Source organism: Sciurus carolinensis, chromosome 2, assembly GCF_902686445.1.
Source record: "Sciurus carolinensis chromosome 2, mSciCar1.2, whole genome shotgun sequence".
Classification (NCBI taxonomy): domain Eukaryota; kingdom Metazoa; phylum Chordata; class Mammalia; order Rodentia; family Sciuridae; genus Sciurus; species Sciurus carolinensis.
In genome coordinates, this window is record NC_062214.1 from 17160106 (window position 1) to 17180169 (window position 20064).

Here is a 20064-nt window from a genome sequence, read left to right on the forward strand (position 1 = left end):
AGCCACATCCTCTCCCATCCCCGAAGAAGCCAGCCCCGGATCTTCCAGATTGCTCGCCCGCTACCTGCGAGACCTCCACCTGCGAGGCTCAACCCCCGCCCCCGCCAGCTCCAGCTCCCGCGCGTGCCCCAGGTCCCCGCCCCCTGCCTGCGGTCTGCGGCGTGCAGGACCCCGCCCCGCCCCCTCCGCCCGCGGGACCCCGCCCCGCCCCGCCCCCGTGGCCCCGCCGCTCCGTCCCGGGGGGCGGGGCCGCGCGCAGCGGCGTCTCCAAGGCTGGGGGCTCGAGGCGGGGGGCGGGGGCGGCCCCGGCGTGGGCCATCAGCGCCGCGATCACATCCATGCAAATACGAGCACAATGGAGCGAGCCCATCACTCGCCTCTGCAAGCAAGCTGAAATGGGCTTCGTCTGAGCGGCAGCGGATCTGACCAATAACTCTGTGTTTTGGGCTGGCGAAGTCCAATGGTGCGGCAGAGAAGGCGGGCCCAAGCTGGGTTAGGGTGTCCTTGCAGGGTGTCTGAGCTAAACTTCACCAAATAATAGCTGTTTGTATTTTGGCTGCTGCAGGAGCCATTTTAGGTAAGTTCTTCTCTTAACTTTTTATTTTCTTCTCCGGCCTCGGCGGACTGGCCTTGTTCGCGGGCCCCCGACCCCGCCCCGCTAGCCGGGCTGGGGTGCCCCTATGAATGGAGCCGGGATGAGGGGCTGCGGCGGCGCCGAGGCCCGGTCGGGCGGGGGTCCGAGCGGGGCCGGCGGGCGAGCGGCCTGGCGGAGGGCAGGCTGCGGCCCGAGGCCTGAGGCGAAGGGCCGGCCTCCGCTCGCTCCCGGCTCCCGCTGGCACTCGGGCCGCGCTCGGGCCGGGCGGCCGTCCTTGGGAGTGCGCCCGCCTTGGGCCACGCGCAGGGGCGGGGGTCCGGGAGACCCTGGCCGCGGGCCTCGGGGCGGGGCGTAGGGAGGCCCCCCCGGGGCGGGCACCGAGGGACCCCCCGACGCCTGGGAGGGCCGGGGTGACCGCTGTTCCCGCCGCCACCCCCGCGGAGAAGTTGCTCCGTTCGCCGTCCTGCGTCCTGTTTGCAGGGGTGGAGGAGGGTGGGCTGGTGCCAGGCTGCTGCTCCGGGAGGGGGCGGGGGCCCCTGCGTGTCCTCCGATCGCGCACCCCTTCCCGCCCCCTTCTTACGCACTAACGCGCACTCGCCCCGAAAATTGGAGACCTAGAGGGGTCCAGAAACCCCGCTGCCAAGTTTTGTGCACTGTTAGATTACATGTTTGAGCTTGAAAATAAAAAGAAAAATTTGTTCCCTTCAGGGTATTTATTTTCTTGGCTCTTGAGAAGTAACGGAGTCCGCTGTTTGCAAATTTCCAGGGACATGCCTGTCAGATGTGCAGAGGGTTGGCAGCTTCTTGCTTTTTTAAAAGATGTTATTAGGAAATCCCCGCACTAGTGAGATAATTGAAATTTGAGTTTGTTTGCAGCTTCAGTTTTATTTGATCCAATTAAAAATGCATAAGCAGTCACTTTATATTTGTGTACATAGAGTAGTCCTAGTTTAGTTATGACTAATATGACTGTGGTTTCACTACTGTGGGATCTAATAAGGCAGTATAATTCAATTTTGAGCTTGTAGGCCCGTGTTCTCCAAATTAGGGTTTATGGACCATTAGTAATCTGGCCAGGGTTTCTAGTGAATCCTTGGCTTCTCTGAGCATCTTTCTCTGGGGCTGTGTGCCTTATTCTCCATCCCTTGAAAACTGTTCATTTCTGGTGTAATAGACCCATGAACAGAGAAAAATTTTAAAGATTTGCAATTTTCAGGCGTCTGGAATTATCTTGCCTTGTGTTTGATTATTGTTTCGTAAATGGTATGTAAGAATACCATCCCACTAGGCCCCCAGTTTCAGCATATTTCATGGGACCTGCATGTAGCCTTTGGAAAAGTCTGAACAGAGATTACTCTGCTGTGTTCCCAAGGCTAATTGTGAGCATTTTGACTTCTGGGGGGGTCTGTCTCATCATTGTGTATGGCATTGTAGTTTGACTGGAAGCCAGATTGGAAGATCGGATTGGCAACCTCAGAGAGAGGGTTTGTGAACTTGTGGCTTTCTGGCAGCAGAAAGCAAGCTTGAGATTTGTGTATGATAAAAATGATTAGACATGAATTGTAAAGTAACATGGTTTGTGCCAACCAAAGCAGGTGGTTCATGTAAGCAATACATCACTTTAACCTAAGACCTGGGAAAATGTGTAGTGAGATTACTAATTTTGGAGTTCTGTCTGTCCAGGCAGATTTCATAGGTGGATTAAGATTCTTTTTTGTATTTAAATTTTTTTCTTGATTAATGGACTGTTGAAAGCTAACCTGTACACATCCCCCCCCCATTCTGTTTTTATTAGCTTTGAAATCTCCCACATAGTAACATAACTGTGATGCTGTTCTTGGTGTAGTCTGTCCATGGGCAGAGTAGATCTCTTGTGAAATTAGAGTTGTGTCTAAGTGTGGAGTTACAGTTTCCCTGGAGTCACACTTTTAATCTGTAGTTACTTCTTTGCTTTTCACATTTAGCTCTTCTGTTATAGTGCACAATATCTTTCAATATGATCACTTTGCCACAACTTTTAAATATTCCTATCTTCATGAATATTTTTGTAATTTATTATTAGTATAGTTGGAGGTTCTCTATGCTTGTCAGTATATTACTTCAGGCAGAACCACACAGAGTTGAAGGACCAGTTAGAAGTGAAGTGGGAGAATCAGAACTAACCTTGCTGCAATTTCCTAGAAGATCCTTTGGCAGTTAGTTTTTGTATTTATGGATGTCCTTTTCATATGATGATTTCAAATACTAAAGAAAATCTGAGGCAGAATTATTGCTTTAGGAAACCACATCTTGTTGTAAATTTGCCAATTTAGTATTGCAGGAAGCTATTCAGAAATAATAAGCCCTGGGGCTACTGTGTCTTGGAGATCTCTTTGGTTTGTAGAAGTTTCAAAGAATTTTTGGTTTTCTTGGAAGTACAGACTAGTCCCAAGCAAGGCTTGTGGTTGTGTCTTCCTGTGTTAAAACTGTGAGGTTCTGCAGTACAGGCTTCATTCTTTCTGTGAGTGCCTGTTTTTCAACTTTCATGGGAAGACTTTGAGTCACACATAGATTATTTTTGAATAGGTTTTAGGATTTGAAGTTTCTATATGCAAAAATACCTTTGGTAGGACAATGACAATATCCAATAAACTGAGGAAATTGTGCTCTTACTCCTTCCTTTCCTGAAGTATCACAAATCTTAAAAGTTTTTTTTTTTTTTTTAAACAGATATCACTTTTTAAAGTTTTAGTTTAATCCAGTGAAAAAGCTGCAGAGAATTTCATGGGACTGCCTGCATTCACCTGTTCCAGGTTATTATATTGAAAACTCTTTGAAATACATAATAGCTAGGGCTTAGGTATCTGTTCCCTAGAGACATTTTTGTTTGCAACGGAATGTGACATACTTGTGAGAGGAGCAAAAGAACTAGCATTGATTGAATACCTGGTGTATATCCAGCATTCAACCATATACTGGGGCTACAGAGATGAAAGTTTCCCTGCTTTGATAGCCACTTCATGGAGCTGGACTGCAGCTCAGAGAAATGATTAACTTATTCAAGGCCATAAAAGCTAGTAAGTGATAGAGCCAGAGTTTGAACTCACCATCTGGTTCCAAGGCACATTTATTTCACCAGAACTCACTCTCCAAAGATTCCTTTAAAAGTTTGAGTGTGCTGTCATGTTTTAGTAGAGTGGTGCTGCTAAACTAACACACCATTTCCTATATTCTCCTGTACACATATCCGTTTTTTTAGTTTTCCACTTCAGGAATTTGTCACTGAGAGGGGCATTGAAATGCAGTGAGGGCACCCTTCCCCCCTTTTCTCAATATAGTGCACTTAGGAGTTTAGGCTTAGCTGGTGCATAATAATCATGAAGTGCAGAGAGAGAATGCAGTCACTTTCCTTGCCAAAATGTCTTTTCTTTCGTTCCTGTTGTGGAGGGCGTTGATACCCTCATGAGAAATTGTTACTTCCATAAAAGTCCTGAAGGTAGTAAAATGAAGTTATTTTAAAATATCCATCCCTGTTCCCATTTCTGAACGAAATCATTTGCATAACATCCAGAGAAAAATGTTTACTTTTGCCTGAAGTACCTGTATTTGTTGGATTTTGTAGTCTATTATAGTGATTCTGTATATCCACTTACTTTTATTCTTTAGGTGGTATGCCATCATTGTTCTGTTCTGGGACCTTAATCTTTGATGCTGTATATGACATAACTTAAGTAGTTTCTATTTTGTGGAATCAGGATTTTATTTTTTAATTAAGGAACCTTTTTTCTTTATAGTCATAAGAAAGGACAGTAAAACTTTTAGTAAGAAAAACCTGATTTTTAACAGTTCTCATGGTACTTTTATTTGCTAATTATTTCAGAAGAACTTAATATACTAAGACAGTATTTGAAAATTTGAGGATAACTGGAAAGTAGAACTTAAGGTAACCTGAGGATGTGAATGCAACACACATAGAAAGTGATGAATATTTTGAATTTTCTAAATAAGTGAAAGGAGATTTCCTTTTTTTTGATCCTTAAGATTCTTGAAGGGGTGTTCATTGTTCTAATTTTATGGATCCATTATTGATTTTTAATCAGTTGTTAAAACTTAAGGTCTAATTTGCATTTTCTTGTACACTCTGTGACTGAGTATCTTGGTCTGGGAATTTTTTTGAATTCCACAATTGTTTTTATTCAGAAGGCCAGGCTTCAGGTGAAAAGAAGGTCTAACTACTGTGGTACACTTACTGTTAGTTTTCTACCCAGATAGATTGAGACTTTTTATTCTGGGGCTCAAGACCCCTAGGGAGTCTTTAGTTGGCCACTGAATGCAGCAAAATAGTATGCAAAGTAGGTTTTTATTATGTTTTCATAGGAAGAGAATGCATTGCCTTTGTGATTCTCAACCATTCTTCTACTCCTGTTCTTTTCCACCCATTTGTGGGGTGGTGGGGGTGGGATGGGAATTAAGGATCATTGGTTTAGGCCATTCCAAAACAGTTGTTTCGCAGGAGCAAAATATTCTTCTGGAGGCTAACTTCTTTGGGCCTTTTGCCCTTTAGTGCCCATCCTGCAGTCTTAGCCTCCAGCAGTTGACTTGGGCTTGGTGAAGCATGCCTGCATCCTTCTGGGCAGCATCCAGGTATTCCTGGGAGCATCCCCAGAATTCTTCCTCCCTATGGTTTTATGGAAGCTGTTGCACATCCTTGCCACCTCATAAGAGTTAAAGGTTGGAGTGGGAAGTATGGGACAATCACAAGGCAGTTTAGAGAGTCCTGGGCCTCTGGGTGTTTCAGTCATCTGCTTCTGCAGATAGGATTGGAGGGGTGGCTGTGACAAAATCTTGTGACATTTTCTTGCTTTGAATACTAGTACTTACTCATTCTGTTACTGCTTCGTTCAATACATTAGGAGGGAAAAGATCTTCTTTCTTATATTGGAGTGGATAATTACAAGAATTCCTATTTCTCAGACTTTTATGAGATACCTTGCAACTTTTGTTATTGAGAGGAGTTTTTCTTAAAATAATGTCTAGTTGAACATTATTTTACAAAGAACATGCATATATATCAAGTTCCATTAAATCAGGTATTACCGTAGAGATAGTATCTCATTGAAGTTCTCAGGGCCTTATTTTATGATTTACTGAAATTAAAAAAAATTGATAAATTTCTATAGCAACAAGAACATCCTAATATTGCAGCTGTAGGAGGGTGACTGAACTTCAAGTTATCCTGGTGATTTTCTTACAGAAGTACATTGTTGGACTAGCCAGAAGTTGAATAGACGAATCAGTTTATTTGGTTTGATTGTAGATTAGGGAAAATACCTTAGCTTTAGGCAGTTTGGTGCAGGGCACTGACTCTGGTTTGTTCTTTCCTTGAGTGTACATGAGTAAAGAAATGTACCTGGGCTGTTTGCTTTGGGTTCAAGAAAAATCATCAGTATTCTCAGAAATTCTTTGAAGGCTTATGTTGGCAGGCTAGATTCAGATCATAGGTTTTATTTATTGAAAGAAATTTTACAATAACACAGAGACTTTATTATTTCTCATTGTATATTTTGGCTTAACCATTTTTGCAGTGTTAGTCTAAATTCAATTAGGGTTCACATGAAAAGGTTAAGCTGTCATTATTGTTGATTGTGGGACAGAATCAGATCACATTATAAATGATGACACCATCAGATAGATTGCTTCTTTAAGCAAACCTGGTAGAGTGTTTTCTTTATGGGACTTAGGGGGATATACTGCTTAATGGAATTAACAGTTTTGCCTTGAATTGTAAAAATATGTTGAAGTGATAGAGGACATAAAAGAGATTGTTAATGACAAACTTCAGAAAGATGATTGTAAAAATGTAAAATAAGACTTTCTAGATCAGGCTATTCCAAATAGTTCATAGATTCATGCAGGTCTGTGAACTGTTGGGTCTCTGCAGACTTTATAGGAGCATGTGGATGCTTTTATAGCAGTTTGCTAGAAAAATGACTTGGGAATTGAAACTAATAATAAAAAACATTAGTTTATTTTGTCTTTTGTTTTTTCATAGTAATCTATTTTATGCTGTTTTATACATGATGGGTTGGAAAAGAACAAAAACAAAAACTAGTCTTTTACTATAGAGAGAGCATTACCTAGAATGATGGGCAATATAAGCATTACCTTGGAACTTTGATGCAAGTCCTACTGAAATGGACTACCTGGGTTGAAGTCCCAGGAATCTGTGTTTTAATAAGCTGTTAAGTTTGAGTGAAAGCATGTTGAAGTTTGAAGAAACATTGTTCTAGACCAGCACTGTCAAGTAAACTTTCTGCTGTGATGGAATGTCCTGTATCTGCAAGGGTAGCTACTAGTCACATACAACTTTTGAGCCCTTAAAATGTGGTTAGTATGACTGAAGGAAAGAATTTTAAATTGCATTTGATATTAGTCAATTTAAACTCAAATGGTCACACATGGCTTGGTGGCACTGGTATGGACAGCAGCTCTAGACCCTTAGTTTGAACTTCCTTTGGAGCAGTAGTTGATTTTTTTTTTTTTTTCCTTCATCTGTGAAGGAAAATATAATATGGAACAAGACTGCCCTTCAGCCTGAAATGAGACTAGCAAGTCATATAATTAAACTTGACACTATTTACCCTTTTTATATTATCTATTTATTTTTATCTGGAAGTTGACTTGAATGTTCAGAAAATAGTAGGATCAGAAAATAAGTTTGGCTGTGTCTCAAAGCCAGTGAGTACTTATGACCCTTCACATCTATGGCTAACATGCATGGTATCTTCCAGTGTGGCTTCAGAAACTTTCTTGTAAAGATTCAGATGCAGTACTATAGTTCTCCAGTTTTCATTAGAATAGTGCTGGTTATAAGGATTCTTATTACTTAGGTCGTGGAGATTTTTACTGTAAAATATTTCAGGTGAATCTGTTAGTGGACTTACAGGATGATTTTGCAGTGTTTAAAGGGAATTCCTTTTTTTATGACATTTCTCTAATGCTCTCCTGAGAGACTGAGTCTTTTCTTCTGTCCCCTTTCTATATAATTAAGAATTAATTGATAAAAAGTGGGATTTCTTTGCTCATTCAAAGTTACATATGGTTCTTCTCCTTTCTCCATCTGCTTGAATGTCAAATTTTTTTTTTTTTTTTTTTTTTTTTTTTTTGGTACCAGGGATTAAACTCAGGGTACTTGACCACTGAGCACATCCCCAGCCCTATTTTGTATTTTATTTAGAGACAGGGTCTCACTGAGTTGCTTAGCACCTCAAACTTTTGCTGAGACAGGCTTTGAACTCAGGATCCTCCTCCACAACCTTCCCACCCGCTGAGATTACAGGTGTGGGCCACTCTGTGCCTGACTTGTACGTCAATTTTAAGGTACCCCCAAAACAAGGATAGCATCGTTCTAGTGTATTCATCAATATTCATTGCAGAATTAGAAATTATGTTGTCATTGACAAGTGGATGGAATTTGGCTGTAGAAGTTAAGTGAAGGTCCACATGTAGAATTATACCTTTTTAAACGCTGTTCAGTCACAATAAAATGAACCTAATCAGATAGCAGTATTATTAAACATATTTGCTGGATTTGAGGCTTCACAGAAGGAACTTATGGTCATTTAGGCAGTGACTCTTAAAAGAATGAGAGATAGTAAGTGGTGTTTGGGTGGCAATTTACAGGCTAGAATGTTAGAATCAGAAGGTTCTTTAAAGATTATGACTGGAGTTGCCAACTTAGCAAAATTTATAATGCTGCAGTATTGTTTTGGCTATGACATGAGTTAATGCCGTATTGTCTTTCTTGGGATTTATTATAAATCAACTCTTTCCTCACTCTCAGGGTTCAGTGAGTGAAGATGTGGTAGGTTGTCTGGGCAGGGGCTTCTGTTTAGCTGAAAATGGCATGAATATCACTGATTGGAGGCTTGACATTTTGTAACCTCTGTTTTGGGCTTCTTTGTTTAACTTTCTCTCCAAAGGGTTTCAAGTTCTAGATCTTTGGGCATGTGATTTGAACCCTTGATATGGGGTCTTTTAAAAATTAAAAACCCATCTGTTGGAATTGAGTTCTGATAGTTTGACAGATCCCAACTTAAGTTTGGAGGTTCCTTGCTTGGTGTTTGTTCCCATCGCTGCTGGTTACTGGAATGGTTGAGATCTTAGTGAAAAACAGTGATTTTATAAGCCATACACAAATACCAATCTCCATATTTGCCCATAAGAGTCATTTTCTGTCCACTCTTATCTTCTCTATTGCAGGGTTTTAGACTAGCTGGCCTTTTCTCTGGGTATTCTTGACTTCGGTTACATGTTGCTTTTTTTTATTTGTTTTGTTTATTTATTATTTTGAGACAGGATCTTGCTTAGTGTGCCGTACGTTCTGGCCTTGGTCTCATGATCTTTCTACCTCAACCTCCTGAGCAGCTGGGGATTACATGTGTGCCGTGGCCCTGCATGTTCAGCGATCCCCTGGCCCCGTTACTGGGGATTGAACCCAAGGGTGCTTATGCCATTGAATCACAACCCCAGCCCTTTTTTTTATATTTTTATAATGTAGAAACGAGTCTTGCTGAGTTGCTTCGGGCCTTGCTGAGTTGCTGAGGCTGGCTTTGAACTTGCAATCCTCCTGCCTCAACTTCCTGAGCCATTGGGATTACAGGTTGCATGTTTATTTTTGAGCTAAGTTTTGTTGCTACTGTTATTGGTGTGGTTGAGGCAGGTTATTCTAGTTTAAGATTTATGAGTTACCAGATCTTACAAATGTTGACATCACAATTAGATTCTCCTTAAGTAAAGCTTCCTTTTCTTGAATGTGGTAGAGTAGAAGTTACTTCTGAGGGACATCTAGTCCATTCTCATCATTTGATGAATGATGGAATCAGGCCTTGTCATGTAAATATTTTGTGAAGCTACAGAGCTGATCTATGGCCAACTCATGATTAAATCAATTCTTGTTTTGTTGTTTAGGATTTCTTCGCTAACCTTCAAGTGTTAGGGGTCTTGAAAGTCACATAGAAGAATTTCCCTTAAGGTTTTATGGGGGAAAGCATGGGGAAGAAGTGCTCTGAAATTAGGAGTGAATCTTTGAAAAGCTGCATAATTTTAAAATGTTCTTTAAACAAGTGCAAATATTATCAACAAAATTTTACTTGTCTTAAATGAGTAAGAATGAGTGGATTTATTTTGGTAACTTTTAACTATCGTTTACTGGAACATTTTGGTCAAATCTTGTTATACTATTTGATAATTCTGGTTTACTGTGTTTTGCTTACTAGAAACTTTGGGCATCTCCCTTATATCATGATAGATACACACGTTCACCTTTGCTTTGTTGCAAGTATGTGCATGATAAGATTTTTTCTCATCTGCTTATTCAACTATTTACTTTTATGACTTGGGGTTATTAGAATAGGTTCCAGACCCTCAGTAATCATGGTGATAATAATAACTATCAATTACTGAGTGGCTTACTCTGTGTTAGATTGTGGGTTTAGGTTCTTGCATGGTATGGGTGGTTGTTTTGGACTTTTCACCAGTGTTCTGTTTCTCTTTTTCTGACACATGGTGGAATTGCACTTCTATTACCTTGAAGTTGGACATAGCTATGTGACATGCTTTGGATATTGAACTTTGAATGGAAGTGATATGTGTCACTTCTAAGCAGGTACTTTTGAAGGAAATATGCAGTGGTTTCATAGCAAAAAGGCATTTACTTTAAAGCCACTAAGTTTTTAAACGAGAGTTTTTTTTTTTTTTTTTTTTTGTTAATGCAGCATAACCAACCTCATCCTGATTAATACACATGAATTATTATCATGGATCTTCATGAATAATGCCCATTAGCCCATTGTTTTTTTCCGATGAGGAAACTGAGGGACAGAGATGGAGATACTTGTTTACAGACACAGAACTGGTCACCAGGTGGTTTGACTCTTGGATCTTGCATTCTTAAGCACCACAGTGTGCTGCCTTTTCTTGTATGCTACTGTCTCACTACCCACTATTACATATACAATATGGGCTCTGTCCATGGCACCTCCATGTGAAAGCTTACATTTACCCTTCTGTTCTGCCCCTTCTTAGAGTTCTTCTAAAGTTCCAGGGGTGCTTCTACCGAATTTATCTTTCTTGGTGTCATACTATAAAAACCTCTATTTCTTTTTTTGCAATCAGTTATCTACTTCTACTGTTTCTGAAATTCCACCTTTTTTGACATAAGGATGGTTTTTTGCCTTAATTAGCTATCCTTCACATTTCTAATAATTTGGAAGTAAATTTCTCAGAAGACCATGATTAACTTTATTCATAGGATGGCAGCCCAACAGTCGGTAAGCAATCATTATAGCATAGTGTAGAAGGGCATGGATTCTGTAGACATACTACCTGGATTCAAATCCTAGTCTGCCACTTACTGGCTATGTGATCCTCCTGGTGCCTCAGTTTCCTCATCTAAAGTGGGAATAATGTGTCATGATCATTTTGAACAAATGAGTTAATTTATGTCAAACCTTGGAACAGTACCTGGTGTTGTAAGCAAAGTGTTACAATTTTTAAAAATAGGGAATCACTGGGTATGGTGTCGCATGCCTGTAATCCCAGCAGTTTGGGAGGGTTGAGGCAGGAGGATCACAGATTCAAAGCCAGGTTCAGCAACTTACAAGGCCCTAAGCAACTTAGCAAGGCCCTGTCTCAAAAAAAAAAAAAAAAAAAAAAAAAAAAAAAGACTGGGGGGATGTACCTCAGTATTAAAGCAACCCAGGTTAATCTCCAGTATGAAAAAATAAATAAATAAAAATTTAAAAATAAATAAAAATGTAAGTGCCCTGTTTCCACACAATCAATCAGATTCTCTGGAGGAGGTACTCAGTTATTAGTTGTAACTTCCAGGGAATTCCTTTGGGCCCAAGTTGAGAACTACTGGTGTAGAGGGTCCTACCATAGAGTACATGAATTAGAGGCTATTGTGATGGCCTGGCTAAGAGCCAAAATTAAGGAAAGACAACCAGCCATTATTATTATTTGAATTTTTTGTATGGTTATTTCTCCAACAAAATTAAAGCCCCTGCAGGTGCAAGGTTCATTCTTTATACTTGAATTCCTGATAGAGATTTGTACATAGGAGATTCTCAATAAATTCTTGCCTTCCGTAAAGTCAGTTTTCCTTTATTCATGTACTCATATTGAGTACTTAGGACATTCTATTTTCTTTACTTTTCTCTTTATTATTAAGTAAAAATCTCCCTTGGGGATGAGAGTGGATGGAATGAAACTTTTTGGCCATTTTTAATCAGACTATGAGATAAAGTTAAAATGCATGAATTAAAACAGTAAGTCTTATATGGATTTGGTTTATACCATACTATCTGTACTGGTACAAATAGGTAAGTTACCTTTAACTCTTGACATTTGTCTCAACCCATTAGTACTAGTATAACCTTTCAAAATAAAGAATCCAGGTAAATATATTTCCCTATTTTTGTAATTTGAAAAATATCATACATATAGTACTGTAAATACCCAGCCCCCTCTTTACCTCAATTCAGTAGTTATTAACATTTAGTCAACTTTGCTTTTTAACACTCTCTCAATCTTTTTTTTTGCTATATACCATTTGAGATACTTCGATTCCTAAAGATTTTATGTATTTGTCCTAAGGTCATTCTACATAAATACAGTGTATCACTCATAATGTTAAATTTTTCTCATACAGATGCTTTTTATAACCCATTTTCTATTCACCCATTAGAATTCAGTCAAGTAGTTTGCATTAAATCAAGTTACCATGTGTCCTTACCTTTCAGCATTGATTAATTTGATCTGTTAGTCACAGGATTTCAGGAATTGAAATGGAAACACTGAGAATGAGTGTGGCTCAGCTTCCTGGTCCTCCTCTGCTTCCCTTCTTCCATGCTCCCCACCATAGGCCTGGGATCAGCCTTATATATGCATGCAGTTTTCAAGTAGAACATCCAGTACACACCTTTTTTTCATGCCTTGCTTAGGCTAAGAGAGGTTTTGTTCTGACAGTTACTTTCCATCCTAGAATTAAAACTATTAGATCACTCCAGTGCTTTAGTTAAGACAATGTTATAGAGTTAATGAGACTTTGGGAGCAAATTTTCAGAGCTCTTAATTCATCTGAACATTAGGAGTTAGGAATTTTCTGTTATTTCTTTCTTTCCTTTTCTATTTTTTTTTTTTTTTGGTACCAGGGATTGAACTCAGGGTCACTTAACCATTGAGCCATATCCCCAGCCCTTTTTGTATTTTATTAGAGACAAGGGTCTTACTGAGTTGCTTAGGGCCTTGCCATCTCTGAGGCTGGTTTGAACTTGTGATCCTCCTCCTGCCTCAGCCTAACCCTTGAGCCTCTGTGATAACAGGCATGCGCCACCTCACCCGGCAGCTTTCTGCTGTTTCTTGAGGACCACTGATTATTATATAGTTTGGGATTTTAATTTTTTCCCCACTATTAAAACCTCTCTGTGTACCCCTTTATTGTTCCTGAGCCTGTCCTTTTGTTTGTTTGCCTTAGTTTTAAACCTCTTCTAAAGCTGACTTCTTCCTGTTGTTTCAAATCTGGATGACTGCACCCTCTCCTGTGACTTACACCTTCAGTTCCAGCCACACAGTAGGCAGCTTCACTCACCTGTCCCATATGCAAAAGTGAACTCAAACATCTTTCTTGTAAACCTGAGCATGTTATAAGAACGTGGTGAGAATGAGATGGTATTTGGCCAGGGGAATAGGAAACATTAGGATTATGTCCTTTACATTAGTCCCTGCTCCGCCTGACATCCCCCTAAGCATATATGTATGCATACATGTGCGCACACACATGCACACACATGTGCACACACAAAGGGAAATGGGTAAATGAGATGCGTTTCCACCTAGGTATGAAATCTTCAAAGTTGGCTACATGAAGATAAATTATTTTAACCCAGTTTTTCTCTTCCTGTTGCTTCTTAAGGATTTTTTTTTAACATTAGTGCTTTCCTAACCATGAAAACATGATTTACACTGTATATACTGTGTATCTGTTTATATGCTGTATATTGTCTGCTTATACTTAAACAAAGATATTTTCATCTCCCCCAAGAACAGCTATTTCCTTTGGTGGGTCCATACTGCCCCAGTGAAGAAGGCCAGTTTTAACCTCAGCTAGAGGCCTTGAAGGTCTGGGAACAGAGCAGGGCCAGAGAGTCTGCTCTGCCTCCGTCCACAAGGAAGCTGTGACCATGCACACAGTAATAAAAGCACTATGTTGTTCCATTACACATGCCTATGCATTTGTTGTTACAAGCTTGATTGAGAGATTTCAAAGCTGGGTATTTATTCTTATTATTTGTGATAATTGTGTTTTCTATTCTGTAGTCTTTAAAAAATAGTTTATTTAAGTATAGTTTCCATACCCCAGAAACTCATCGTTTTTATTCTGTGTGTTTTTTAATTGAAGAGAAATGCTAGTTGTGACCCAGCAACTAGAGGAGCATGACAGCTTTGTGGGAGAGCAGTGTGGAGGCATAGCTGGTCCAGAGGCAGTCTACCAGAGAGCGTGGAAAGCAGAGTCCTAACTTGAGCACTCTACTTCCTATAGTCATGGAGCTGTGTTTCTGTAAATGCCCTTAAACTTGACTAGACTGGTAGTTTTATTTGTGTTGAATGAAGCTAGTAGGAGGGCAGTACTGTAGGGAACTTTACTGAAGGTCTTGCCTCACAGGAAGGTGAGATGAGCATCTATATTTTATTACTTGTAGTTGCAAGCAAACCCCCTTCTCCCTGCAAGAACACAAGAGAGATAGCAAAGGGGATGAATGGAAGGAGGGATTGATCTCATGTTAGATACCAAAGCCTGAAATCTTGAAGTTTTCATTATTTAACTAGATTTACCTGTAAGAGTATTAGAGTGACTGTAGGGACCTGTGTATTTGATCAGTTTGCTGTCATTAATCATAGGGGGGAGCACCAAGGAAATGAAACAGGAAGTTACGAAGTTTTTCTTAGGAGAATGGAAGAGGAGGGGAACACTGCTGGGTGGGTGTTCCAATTGCCTGAGGAAGCCCCGCATGGAGGAGGAATCAGCTGTGCAAACAGGGCAGCCGGTGGGGGAGAGCCCTGTGGAATAGATGTGGCCCAGTGCCAGGAAGGGCAGGAGTGTGATAGGACCAAGTAAAACCAAAACATATTTGTTCTATTCCAGAGGTGCAAAATAATTAGTGCAAATGTTTATTGAGTACTTATGGTATGCCAGGCTCTAAGCACTTTATATTTAGTGTTTCATTCAATCCTTTAACATGTGAGTTGTAGGTTCTGTATTAACTCCATTGTATGGATGAGGGACCGAGGCATAGGAGGTAAAATAATTTGTTCCATTCTCTTATGATTTTTTTTTTTTTTTTTTTTTTTTTTCTTTTTGGTACCAGGAATTGAACCTACCAGTGCTTAACCACGGAGGCCACATCCCCACCCTTTTTATTTGAGACAGGGTCTTGCTAAGTTGCTTAGGGCCTTGCTAAGTTACCCAAACTGATCTTACAATCATCCTGCCTCAGCCTCCCAAGTTGCTGGGGTTATAGGCATGTGTCAGTGTGTACAACTGTTACTTGTTCTTACAGGTGTACAAGTGCAGGTCCATTGAGACCCCCTAGGTGGATTCAGCTTGAACACAACTATAGCTATCTTGAGTCATAATCATTATGATCGCCATTTAATTAGCCCATTTTCCTGCATAGTTTCCCAGAAAAGCCATAAATAGATAAACCATTAGAGTCATATGTGGGGCTTTATAATCAGACCCTCACTCCAGGGATACCCCTGATTCTTTTTGATAGTATCTTAAAATAAACCAGGTTTTATTCCAGCCAAATGAATCATTTTTGATCCTAATCCATAAAATAGATCCCTCTTTCTAACCCAAATTGCAACCCAACTTTTTTTTTCCATTATAGATGAGTAATGATACCTTTATTTCATTTATTATTTTTATGTTGGTACTGAGGATCAACTCGGCCTCACAGTGCTCTGCAAGCGCTCTACACTGAGCTACACCCCCAGCCCAACCAGCTGTTCTTGCTGACTACCACTAGGACCATGCTTCTGTCAGTAAGTCCCCCAATAAATTGTACTTTGTGTATCCTAGATCTATCTGATTCTTTTCTTTAATCTCACAACACCTTTGGGCTGATCCTTACACACCTAGGACTTTGTTGTTCAGGAACACCTGCAATGAAGTAAGTGGACCCACTGCTTTCTGGGACCAGGTCTATGGCATCATACCTCTTTGGAATTTTAACTAACATGAAAGATCCCATCATCTTCACTTAAGTCATTCAGTCCTCCGGTTTACTACCCTGAAGTTCATTCTGAGAGACTGAGTGACCACAACACTAAAAATAATATTGTCTTAGAGAATATTTATAGTTTTTTTCACTCCCTCTTCTTGAGTACAGACTGTGCCTTATCTGGGAAATACCACTTATTTTGGGAATCTGGAGTTGGCCTTTGAATGGTAAGGCATGTCCAGTGGTAGTCATGTTGCAAGTCAGTTCAGCAGACACTTGCATACTTCATAAGAGCTTTGCCATGCACTTGAAGTTGGGATGACAAATGTGATCACCAGGAAATAGACACGACTAATAATTAAAATTGTAGTGAAACAAAGTAAGTAGAATAGTAAAAGGAACATAGAGGCAAGTGGGGAGTTTAGGAGGAACTTCATAGAAGAGTTGACATCTGAATTGTGGTTTTGAAGGATAATAGGAGTTTGCCAGGCAGGTAAATAGTCACAGGAAATTTAAATGAAAATTTCCAAAAGAGACTTTCTTCTGATATTAACGCCCAGTGTGTCTAGATTTTTTAATGTAGTAGGAAGAGCTTCTAGTTGTAAAATTCCATATCCTCCCCTCCCATCTGAAATGCATTGGAATCATATGCCTTAGCAGTAGGACAGAGTATCTAGGGATTATGTTTCCCACCAGGCCAGTTGTAGGAAAGGGAAGTGCTACCTATCCAGAATCTGCAGGCAACAATGCAACTGTGGGCTGAAGCAAGTTTCTTGCTTGTGTGAGAAGATGATTGTATTTACTGTAATGCAGCTCCAACCAAGTCTTTGATTGTATTTGCTTGGCTAGATTTTGCTTCTCTTTTTTGAAATGGTTAGGCAGTCTTATAGAGCTCATTGAGTACTGGCTCTGGGTGGGGAGTAGTGTAGGTGAGGACCATAGATAGAATGTACGTTTTTCAAGTATAGCATTCATTCCAGTAAAATTGTGCTAATCTCAAGTATGCTGCTCGATGAACTCTTAACATGTGTACATACCTGTGTAACACCACCCTCAGATCAACAGAAAAACATCCCAGCACCCCATAAGTTCTCTTGTGGTTCCTTCCTGATAAGACATCACCCCTATTCCACTTGCCTTAGTATTATTCTGGACTTCTGTCACCAAAGATTAGTTTTTGCCTATTGTTGAACTTCAAATGGAATTATGCAAAATGTTCTTTTCTCCTGTAGTTTTTATGGTACATTATAGTTTTACACAATAGTGAGATTTGTTTTTACATATGTGTACATGCAAATGTATGTCTGTGAGATCCATTCAACTGTTGGATCAAGTTGTTGGGGAGCACTGATTATTTAGTTATAATTCTAGGGAGAGAATGGCAACAAATCTTGGTGATTGCTCTAGCAAAGGTTAAAAGGGTCCAACAGTGCATTACTGTTGGTATTGTGGAAGATTTGATTAGATGAGTGTGATAACCTGATTTTTGCCACACTGGTAGGAGTTGGTATGGATTTACTGATAGCATTGTTATTCAGTAAACATTTACAAGTACCATATACTGGGGGCTCTGCAAGGGCATTTGCAAGTCAAATATGAGTACAAATCCTGTTATCAAACCTTACAGTCTAGTGAAGGAGACATCATTTAATAAATAATTACAGCAATGAGGAGTCAGTCAACTTTTAGGGGTGAAAATGGTGTTCAAAAGACTTTAAGGAGGAGGGAAAGTTTCTTCTGATCCTCAAGTATTATTAGGAGTTTTCCATATGTTCAGAGGATGGTAGCTCATGCATGGGTATGGAGATAGGAAGCTGCATGGTGTCCTTCAGAGACCTACAGTAGTGATACTTTGATTTTAGATTGATTATAATTATCAGAATGCCAAAATATCACTTTGGGAAGAAATTTTGAGGAAAGCATTGGTATTTAAGTTTGACTTTCATCTATACTGGAGCCCTGGGGTATGATCACTCTAGCGTAAGGTACTAAAAATATTTAATGGAGATGGCAGAGAATGGCACAAATCTTGGTGTTGCTCTAGCAAAGGAAACAGGGTCCAATAGTACAGTACTATTGGTGTTGTAGAAGACTGTTAAATGTAGAGATGCTTATTACAAATATATTGATTAAGTGTAGAGACACTTACTACGAATGTATTTTTTCTCAGTAACTGAGATTGAGATGACTTGAGATATACCATGAAGCCATCAAAAATTCCCTAAGGCTGGATATATGTTGTAGTATCTCTTCTTGTCCTGGGATTTTTTTTTTTTTTTTTTTTTTTTTTTTTTTTTTTGCAGTGCTGGGGTTCGAACCCAAGGCCTTGTGCTTGCAAGGCAAGTACTCTACCGACTGAGCTATCTCCCCAGCCAGGTCATGGGATTTGTAGTGAAATGTGTTCTCCATTATTAGTTTTACTAGGGCTACCATAACAAAATACCAACAGATGGGATGGCTTAAACAACAGAACATGCCTGTCAGCAGGGTTGGTATCTTCATGTGATCTCTCAGCTTATAGATAGTTGCCTCTTGCTATGTCCTCACATGATCTTTCCTGTTTTTCTGTGTCGCATCTTCCTCTTGTAACATTAGATTAGGACTGGCCCCTAATAACCTCATTTTAACTTATCACTTCTTTGAATCCTGTCTCCAAATGCAGTCCACATTCTGAGATACAGAAGATTAGGGTCTTGAATCTGGGAATTGGAGAAGGATACCTAAATTTCGGAACCCGCAGCCCCATAACACCTATGTTTCAGAGCGTACCTTACACGTTGGTGGTTGTCACCTGAGTAGTAGAGGCTTTAAAAGAGCAGCAAGATAAGTAGGTAGCAGTGTGTGGGTCAAAGTCTGTGTGACCCTTGTGGGTGCTGGGCATGCTCCTAAAGTATCATCTCTGAGTCCATGGTGGCTTAGGTCTGTGTATACACAAACCCTTGAGTTTTGATAATACATCTTAACACTCTGGTTCTTCAAAGAACTAATAAAAATTAACAATAGAGACTAAGAAGAAAGAACCTCAAGTGTAAAGGCCAGGTGCACATTGCAAGGAAGTTATTCCATCTTCATAACTTTATTTTTGTGAATTCTCTTTTTAAAAATTTTCTCCTCTTAGTTGTACATGACAGAATATATTTTGAAATATCATTCTTGTATGGTGTATAATTTCACATTCTTGTAATTGTATGTGATGTGAATTACACTGGTCATATATTCATGTATGAACATAGGAAAGTTATGTTCAATTTGTTCTACTGTCTTTCTCATTCTCTTCCCTTCCCCCCATTCCCACTGTTCAATCTGGTGAATCTGCACTCCCCACTCCCCAACTATACCCACTACACACCCCTGTCCCCTTCCCCTACTGCCTATTGGGAGGCATCCACATATTAGAACATCGAGCCTTTAGTTTTTGGGGATTGCTAGTATTCAGTTCCATCCATTACCCGTAAATGCCATAATTTCATTCTTCTCTATGGCCGAGTAATATTCCATTGTATACATATACCCACATTTTCTTTATCCATTCATCTGCTGAAGGACACCTAGGTTGGTGCCATAGCTCAGATTATTGTGATTGAGCTGCTATGAACTTGATGTGGCTGCATCACTGTAGTATGCTGATTTAAGTTATTTGGGTATATGCTGAGGAGTGGGATTAACTGGGGTCAAATGGGGTTCCATTCCAAGTTTTCTAAGGAATCTCCATACAGCTTTCCAGAGTGGTTGCCTCAGTTGCATCCCCACCAGCAATATAGGAGTGTACCTTTTCCCCCACATCCTCGCCAACATTTATGTTACTTGTATTCTTGATGATTGCCATTCTGACTGGGAGTGAGATGAAATCTCAGTCTAGGTTTAATTTGCATTTCTCTAATTGCTAGAGATGTTGAACTTTTTTCATATACTTGTTAACCATTGTGTATTTCTTCCTCTGTGAAGTGCCCATTCAGTTCCTTTGGCCATTTATTGATTGGATTGTTTGGTGTTTTGGTCTATGCCTAGGTTTTGATCCACTTTGAGTTGACTTTTGTACAGGGTAAAAGATAGGGGTCTGATTACATTATGCTAACTATGTAAAACCTATGGACTTCTAGTTTTTTAAAAAATATTTTTATTAGTTGTTGGTGACCTTTATTTATTTATATGTGGTGTGGAAAATTGAACCCAGTGCCTCACACATGCTAGGCAAGCACTCTA

General features: G+C 40.0%; 1 protein-coding gene across 1 annotated transcript in view; it reads left to right on the forward strand.

Annotated features, from left to right (window-relative positions):
* Nucleotides 1-504: 504 nt before the first annotated feature.
* The window catches only part of Chd6 (chromodomain helicase DNA binding protein 6), a 206508-nt gene continuing 186948 nt past the window's right edge, over nt 505-20064 (forward strand). Inside the window, 1 exon segment of the mRNA XM_047538643.1 lies at nt 505-577. The gene's annotated coding sequence lies outside the window, so the exon portion shown is untranslated.